Source organism: Cebus imitator, unplaced genomic scaffold (genome assembly GCF_001604975.1).
Source record: "Cebus imitator isolate Cc_AM_T3 unplaced genomic scaffold, Cebus_imitator-1.0 Scaffold45, whole genome shotgun sequence".
NCBI classification, from domain to species: Eukaryota; Metazoa; Chordata; class Mammalia; order Primates; family Cebidae; genus Cebus; species Cebus imitator.
This window is the reverse complement of record NW_016107360.1, coordinates 7,125,268-7,134,289: the sequence shown is the minus strand read 5'-3', so window position 1 is coordinate 7,134,289 and position 9,022 is coordinate 7,125,268.

Sequence of the window (9,022 nt, the reverse complement as noted above, 5' to 3'; positions counted from 1 at the left end):
AAAAAAAAAAAAAAAAAAAAAAAAAAAAAAAAAAAAAAAAAAAAAAAAAAAAAAAAAAAAAAAAAAAAAAAAAGAGTAATTAAAAACTGCGCAACTTCATGGAAAATGAACAACTGTCTCCTGAATGTAGACTGGATAACGAATGAAATGAATTTGAAACTAATGAGAACGAAGACACAACATACCAGAATCTCTGGGACACATTTAAAGCAGTGTCTAGAGGGAAATTCATAGCAATGAATGACCACATAAGGCGCAAGGAAAGGTCTAAAATTGACACCCTATCATCAAAATTGAAAGAGTTAGCAGAGCAATATCAAAAAAACTCAAAAGCTAGCAGAAGCCAAGAAATAAGAAAGATCAAAGCAGAACTGAAGGAGATAGATACACAAAAAACTCTTCAAAAAATCCACAGATCCAGGAACTGGTTTTTTGAAAATATCAACAAAATAGATAGACTGCTGGCCAGACTAATAATAAAGAAAATAAAGGAATCAAATAGATGCAATAAAAAAATGATAAAGGGGACGTCACCACTGATTCCACAGAAATACAAACCATCATCAGAGATTATTACAAACAACTCTATGCACATAAACCAGTAAACCTGGAAGAAATAGAAAAATTCCTGGACACTTGCACTCTCCCAAGACTAAACCAGGAAGAAGTTGAATCCCTGAACAGACCAATAACAAGGACTGAAGTTGAGGCAGCAATTAATAGCCTACCAACTGAAAAAAATCCAGGTCCAGATGGGTTTACAGCCGAATTCTATCAGACATACAAAGAGCAGCTGGTAGCATTCCTTCTGAAACTATTCCAAAAAACGAAAAAAGAGGGAATCCTCCTCAACTCATTTTATGAGACTAACATCATCCTAATACCAAAACTGGTCAGAGACACAACTAAAAAAGAAAACTTCAGGCCGATATCCATGATGAACATTGACCGAAAAATCTTCAATAAAATACTGGCAAACAGAATGCAACAGCAAATCAAAAAGCTTATTCATCATGATCAAGTAGGCTTCATCCTGGGGATGCAAGGCTGGTTCAACATATACAAGTCTATAAATGTAACCCATCACATAAACAGAACCAAAGACAAAAACTGCATGATTATCTCAATGACACAGAAAAGGCCTTTGACAAAATTCAACAGCCCTTTATGCTAAAAACTCTCACTAAATTAGGTATCAATGGTATGTATCACAAACTAATAAAAGCTATTTATGACAAACCCACAGCCAATATCATACTGAACAGACAGAAACTGGAAGCATTCCCTTTGAAATCTGGCACAAGACAAGGATGTGCTCTCTCACCACTCCTATTCAATATAGTATTGGAAAAAACTAAAAAAAAAAAAAAGAAGAAAAAGAAAAAAATATATAGTATTGGAAGTTCTAGCCAGAGCAATCAGGCAAGAGAAAGAAATTAAGGGTATTCAATTAGGAGAAGAAGTCATTGTCTCTATTTGCAGACAACTTGATTGTATATTTAGAAGACCCCATCGTCTCAGCCTAAAATCTCCCGAAACTCATAAGCAACTTCAGCAAAGTCTCAGGATACAAAATCAATGTGCAGAAATCACAAGCACATTTTGATGACATCTGCATTTTACTGATAATCTTTAAGCCTGTTTTTACTTCTCAAATATTAAAGTCACATGAACTAAAAGTTACCACACCTTTTATCTTTCCTTTAAAAAAATTTCATCCAAATACTTATCCACCTTTAAGTCAGTTAATTGAGCTCTTTTTAATAGATATCATACAACATTTATATAACTACAGAGGCAGGCAAAACGAAATCCAGTAGCCATAAGATTTTCCATTTACCAATCTCCTAATTGGATTATTTGCCTCTGGGTGGAGCCCTTTAAGAGCAAGGCTAGGAAAACATGTAGTTTTTAAGGTCTAATAAACAGGTACAGCCAGAAGGCAAAAACAGATTTTGAGAGCGATCCTTGAGGAAAACAGAGGTCTCTCTCTTTGTTGTGTGCATTATGAGTGGCAAGGAAAATTAGAAATAATTCAGTCAACTGAAAAAAAAAAAAAAAAAAACAAACCCTAAAACCCCTTTCCAGCAAAACAAGGTCCAAGAAGAGAAAAATATAAAGGTCTTTTAAATATACCTATAACTTGGATATCCACTTTTAATTAAGCTGAGTGCTCTTTAAGAAAATCCTTTTAAACCCCTTCTTACCCGACTTTCACTGTGCCAAGTGGCCAATATTTCTGGCTTTCAAACTTTACTAAAGGTGACCTCCTAGATGCTCAGAGAAAAGAAAATCCAAGGTGGTTCATGGAGCAGAAGAGAATCAACAAATGGTGAAAGTAATACAGGTATCAAACCAGAAAAGACTCATTCCTTAAACCAGGATTGAACCTGGGCCCCCACTGTAAAATGACAAAAGCTAAAACAAAGCATTGCCACGTGTTTAGCGTTCACACTTCTAAGGATGGAGGTCTGCCAGGAAGTTTGCTACTGACCATACAGAAAGACATGCAAAGCACACCAGATTGGCTATAGCTTAAGACCAACCTCAAAAATCCTTTTGCATAATTTAAACTTTACAGAGAATATAAAGGGTCAGTTAGGGCCTTGACCTAGTAAAATATCTTCTAAAAAGAAAAAAAGCCTCTCACATTGAAGTTAACTCCTGACTGGCAAAAAGAAAAAATAAAACAGCCTAAATGCTGGGCTGTGTTAACTGCTGACAGGGTGGAGAAAAGAAAAAGATGTGTGAAGAACCTCTTATTCTTATGCAGATAGGTTCTTCCAACAGGGAGACTAACTTAATTGCTGTCTTCCCCTGGCCAGGGGAGGGGAAGACTGTGGATGTATGTAGGAAATGCCAGTCAGTCTGCCTCCTGGCACCCTTGGGCCATGTGCCCCAGCCCCTGCTGGGACGGAAAGGGGATAGGAAGCTGCCATTTGCTCATCCATCTCATGCATGCCAGGGACTGTTGGGGTGGGGTGGTGTGCAGTTTCCTCTACCCTCAGAAGTCCAAGGACAAAAAGGCTTAGAAACAAATGGGAAAAAGTTTTTTTGTTCACATCTTACTCACCCTTCCTTGATCCCCAAATGGGCCACCAAAGTGATGGAGAATTTTTGCTCCTTAGTTTAGCTAAATCCTGGTTTGTTTGTGTCATGACCAGGAGAAATTAGGCACATGGACACATTGAAGGGTGAGGAGGGCTGAATTCTTGGGCAAAAAGGAAATAAAGAAAAAAAAACTCAGCAAAGTGAGAGGGCATCCTGCCAACAGCCTCCCACCTCCGAGGTTGAATACCAGCCCACCACACCCAGGGTTTGAAAAGACCAGCCTCCTTCCTCCTCATAAGGTGTGAACTACCCATGGCTCTATCCCATTTCCCCAGTGTGCATTATTCAGAAAGAACCAGTCAGGAAAGGGTGGGCAAACAGGGGCAGTTCTCCCGCAGGTTTGGGGGTTTTATTTGGGACCAGTGGCCCAGTCCCTTAGCCTTCAGGCTGTTTTAGGCTTGAAGGTGCAGTTTTGCCAGGCACCCTTGGTTGTCTCATGTCTCTATCATTGCCTCACCATCATTCTTTTAATCACGCTTTTTCTTCAAAGAAGTTTTACCCACCTTCTATATATATGTAAAGTTATATTTTAATATATATTTATGTATATGTATATATATACACACACACATATATACGTATATACACATACATATCTTTTTTTTCTTCTTTCCTGCCTGTAGAATGTAAGCACTATAAATACAGGACAGTGTCTTCTGCTGTAATTTTAGAGCCTAACACAGGTCCTGGCACATGGTAGGTGTTCTCTGAAAATGCATGAATCAATTGTAGAATTATACATGTCAAGTATAAAATGCTTTGTTGTGGGTCAAGATTGCCAGGGGGTGACATATGTTAATTCTAGCTAAACCATATTATTGGTGCAGTTAATTAGAAATCAAGTGGCAACAGGAGGCCTAAGGTAAAGACCATCCAAGAGCATAGTAATACCGGGGAACACCTCCAGGTGGCTGCAGAGCAGGGAATACCGCTCTGTTCCCACAAATGCCTTCTCAACATGGAGACTGCATGAGGGCCTCGGAGATCTCTGAGAAGGGAGGCGACCTCTGCTGACAAGATCTGGGAGGGTCTTTGCAGATGGGAGCTTGCAAGGAGGAGAAAAGCCTTGCAGGGCAGAGATCACGGAAGGCCTCAGGCTCTGCCTAGGTTCTTGGAATATGGAGTGATTTCAATTGCTCTGTGTCCTCAATGCTTGGTAGAGAAAAGCCCCTTGATGTATGTGGTCAGCCCGGGTGGCTCCTCATCCACACCATATGATTCTGATGCAGCTGCCCCTGATAACAATCAGTAATAAACTCAGAGTGCTAGTTTAGCATGTCTTAGAAGGATCTCAAGTGCTTTCCTCCTCATCTTACCTACCCCTTCACCCTCTCCTTACACGCCCATAGGATCAATGAGATTATGCTCATAATAAAAGTGTTTGGAGCCTGGAACTTGGGGCCAACGCAGTTCCCACACTTGCATTGGTCCCCTGGACCCATGCTGTAAATTCTACTCTTGTGTCTTTGCCTGATTTCCTTTTCTCAATCCCTCATCACCACCAGGACTAAGGGCACCCATGTACGGGGTTGGGGCTGGCACCCAACATCTGTGAACTGGATACTGGCATAATACGAATCATAAGGGGCCAATATTTTTCTTTATGTTAGTCATAGTGGGTAATTGCAGTCCTGGCCAAGGACTTGACATCAAAGGATGCTGGGAGGAGGTGATTTGGGAGAGAGAATGTTTACTGTGACTTGGCAGTTTATTCATTTAGTCCCCACAACAACCCTGTGACCGAGGGCATTATCTCTATTTTGCAAATGAAACAGCTGTGGGTAATTTTCCCCAAAGCACAGGGAAAACAGATTTGGGGCCAGATCTGCTAACTAGTTGCTTATGATCCTATTACTGGTATGTGCTATTTTTCAAAATAATTTACACAATGGATGAAGCCTGGGTGCAATGGCTCAGGCCTGTAATCCCAGCACTTTAGGAGGGTGAGGTGGGTGGAACTGCTTGAGCTGAGGAGTTTGAGACCAGCCTGGCCAACATGGTGAAACACTGTCTTTAAAAAAATACAAAATTTGCCGTGTGTGGTGGTGGGCACCTATAATCCCAGCTACTCAGGAGACTGAGACAGAAAAATTGCTTGAACCTGGGAGGCAGAGGTTGCAGTGAGCCAAGTTTATGCCACTGCACTCCAGCCTGGGTGACAGAGCAAGACTCAGTCTCAAAAAAAAATTTTATAAGTGGATGAAATTGTTAAAATGTTCATTCTGAATGAAGAGATCCCCCAAACAGGCTTTGTGTGAGCAACATGGTTGTTTATTCACCTGTGTGCGGGCGGGCTGAGTAAAAAAAGAGAGTCAGTGAAGGGCAGTGGGATAGGAGTTGGTTTTATAGGTTTGGGTGGAGAGTGGAAAGTTACAGGAGTTACAGTTTAGGGCAGTTCTTTTGCGAACTGGCCGGGGTCGGGGGGGTGTTGTAGGTTTGCAAGCTGGGAGGGGGTCATAGGGTCTGGAGTCATGAGGTTGACCAAGGTCAATTACAAACTCCAATGGCCTTATCAATTGGGGTGGGAATAAGGAACAATAGAGAATGTCTCAAAATTAAGTAGGCTCCACAGGGGTTGATCATTTCTTCCCCTTTTCATGGTGTTCCAGGTATTTCAGATTTTCCAGGAACTCATCTGGAGTGTATGTGCAGATCACAGAGGTTAACATGGCATCCATGGTGCCATCAGTCACCCTAAAAGACCTTACATTCCTGTCTTTTTATATTAGTAATATAAAGGAAAAAGAAATGAAGAGTGGAAGGCAGTGGAATATCAGGAAGGCCGGTACAAAGGGATGATGAGGCAATGTTCTCAGGGCTTCTTCGAGTGGGATTGGGGGCAGCATGGGAATTTAAACTGCTGGGAGATCTCAGAACAAGGGGTGACATTGTGGGGTTGTTAAAAGGAGTATTTGTTGTATTGACTGATTGGTTATGACTTGTATATGATTTTGTAGGAATTGAGAGATTAATCGGAATACACAGGATCCAAATAAGAGAAGTAGAAAGGTATCAGAGGGCTAAGGATTGGAAGAAGCCAAGACATCCAGTTAGTGTCCAGCCAGTCCAGTTAGGTCCAGAATAACCATTTGCCTGATTAGCGAGCTATTGGGCTCTTTTATTTTATTGATGGCATCATATACGAGGCCAGACTGGTTCACAGAAAAACAACATTTTTCATTTAGGAATAGGCAAAGACCTCCTTTTTCAGCAGTCAGTAAATCAAGACCTCTGCAGTTTTGGAGGACAGCTGCAGCTAGGGAATTTACTTGAGCATGAAGAAGGGATAGTGATTAATTCTGCACTGCTAGCAGAGAAATCATTAGAGAGGCTGCGGGAGGTGATGATGGAAGTTGGGGCCTGCTATGCCTGTGCCGAGTGCAGTAGTAATTCCTAACCCTAGAAGTAAGGGATCAATGCAATGACCCGTTTGTGTCGTGCTGGGACCACAAGGGGAACAGGAAAGATTTCTACTCCATTGGCAAACTGAATTTTGGGAATAAGGGAAACTAGGGTACAAGTGCCTGTCCAGTTGGTAGGAAGGCAGATGTAAGAAGAAGAACCACAGAGGAAAAAAAGTCCTTGGCTTAGACAGAACTGGAAGTGTAAACTGAAAAGATGAGAAAATGTTCTAGGGGGGCTGGGGCTTTGGACCCAAATGCCAAGGGAACCAGCAAGGGCTTCAGCTATTAAAGGTGGTAGTGGGTTTTGGTAGGGTAATTGTGTGGAGGGAGAGTTCTTGTTTTCATGGTGTATGAGAAAGCCTGTGGTATCTAGACAGGAAGAGGGGTCTGGAGGAGAGTCTGAGGAGCAAGGGGAGGGTAGCCAAGGGTAAAGTGAGAAACAGGGTAAATGCCTACCTAGGGAAAACCTGCTATTGACATTTTAAGGCTGCTGGTAATAAGGGAGGACTTCTCTGTAATTTGCAGTTTGTATGCTCCTATTTTTTGGTTAGCGTGGGTCACAGGGCTCTTGAGGTGAAGTGTAAAGAAACACAAAGAGGGCAGGAGATTTCCTAGGGGGATTCCAGTTGGTGATTGTCAGGAAATACGTAAGGGAGTAGCGATAGGAATAGCTGTGTGGTTAGTGGTCTGAGAATGGAGGTGGGGGAGTGGGAGGTGGGGGTGGATGGGTGTTGAGTTGACATAGGGGGAAAGATTATGTAGGCAAAGATTATGTAGGCAGGTGCATAGAAGAGCAGCAGCCTGTTGGGATGAGATATCTGGGGTGTCTCTGCTGACTCTGTGTAGGAGGTAGAGGAGTTCTGGGGGGTACAGGTAGAGGGTGTTAAAGGAAATCTGGAGGTGTAGAGAAATGGGAGAATTCCTTCAGTCGGTCAGTAGGGCTGGAGTGGTACTGTAGTGGGATGAGGAGAGGGAAATGCAATAAGCCAGCAATCTCTGGCTAAGGAAGGGTTTGAGTTGGCTAGGAGAGAGTGGGTTAGGATTATGGTATGTTGGAGGTAATCAGGGAGAGGTAGGGGGTAGCAGAAGAGTGGGAGCGAGATTAAGAGTGAGTATAGAAGAAAAGAAGAGGACTTTATCGGGGTGGAAGAACTGGAGAGTTCCCTGCCACTGAAGATTATCTATGCACTCTAGGAGAGAATTAAGGGTGGCAGCCTGAAGGTAAAACCATGAAATATCAGCTGTAATTCCTGTAGGAAAACTGTAGACCGGCAACTTAAACAAAAGCAGGGTATGTAAACGTAAATGAATGCAGTGAATTTGAGCACAGTTAGACAGAAAGTAATAGAAACAGAGAATTTCTGAGGTGTGGTTGAAGTAGTAGGGGCAACTGTGTTAAATAGTGGTATTAGGGAAAAGATGCCTAATGAAAGTAAAAGGTATGTTAAGTTTATACAGGGTTACTCTCACTTTGGGGATACTGGTGAGTTTAAGAGAAGTTGGGAAGAGTAATTGCAACTTCCAGGAGGAGGCAGAGGAGTCAGGCCAATTGTCTGATGGACACAGCTTTATCCTGGAATGATGGATCCACTGAGGAGGGTCTTTTAGATGGACAGCGGTTGGGGTGCTATAGACAACCAGGTAGGGTCCTGTCCACCAACGTTGCAGAGACCAAGGGGTTAGGCTTGGTCTAACTAGGACTGACGGACCTTCTGGCTAGGGTGTTTTCATATGGCTGGGTATCTGGAGTGGGTACGAGTAAATTAGCAGCCTGGCAGATTTCATGTCTGGCTTGTTGGAGGACTGGAATATAGTCACCAAGAGGACTGGTGTCTGGAATAAGGTTAGGCCCAAGCAGAAAGGTGCAGCCATATAGGAGTTCGAAGGGACTATTCTCTGTGGGTTCTTTAGGAGTGGCTCGAATCCTGAGTTCTCTGCTGTGGATAACTCTGGCCTTGGCTGGGAGGAGTGCAGCCTTAAGGAGGGCCTTTATTAAGGAGGAATTGATAATGGTGGACTCCTGTGTGGTGAGAAAACCTCTTTCTGCCCATATGGCGGCATGGTGGTATAGGATGTGGGAGGCATAGTTAGAGTCAGTATAGACATTAACATGTAGTCCTTTGGCAAGAGTAAGAGCATGGGTTAAGGCAATCAGTTCAGCTTGCTGAAAAGTGGTGGAGGAGGGAGAGTGTGGCAGCCTCAATAATAGATGAGTGGGATACAACATCATAGCCAGCTTTGGCCAATGCCAACTGACTGGGCTTGGAGGAACTGCCAGCAGTAAACCATGTCTGGGTCTGGAATAGGAAAGAGAAATATGAGCAAATGGGGAGGAGGCCATGTGGATTAGGCAGGTACAGTCATGGGGTTCAGGGTTTGTGTCAGGCATTAAGTGAGAGGCTGGTTGAAGTCTGGACCAGGGGCAACGGTAACTGGGGGGGTTGATAAAGAGTGCATAAAGCTGGAGAAGGCAAGGGGCTGAAGTAAGGGTGTACAGTATGAAGAAG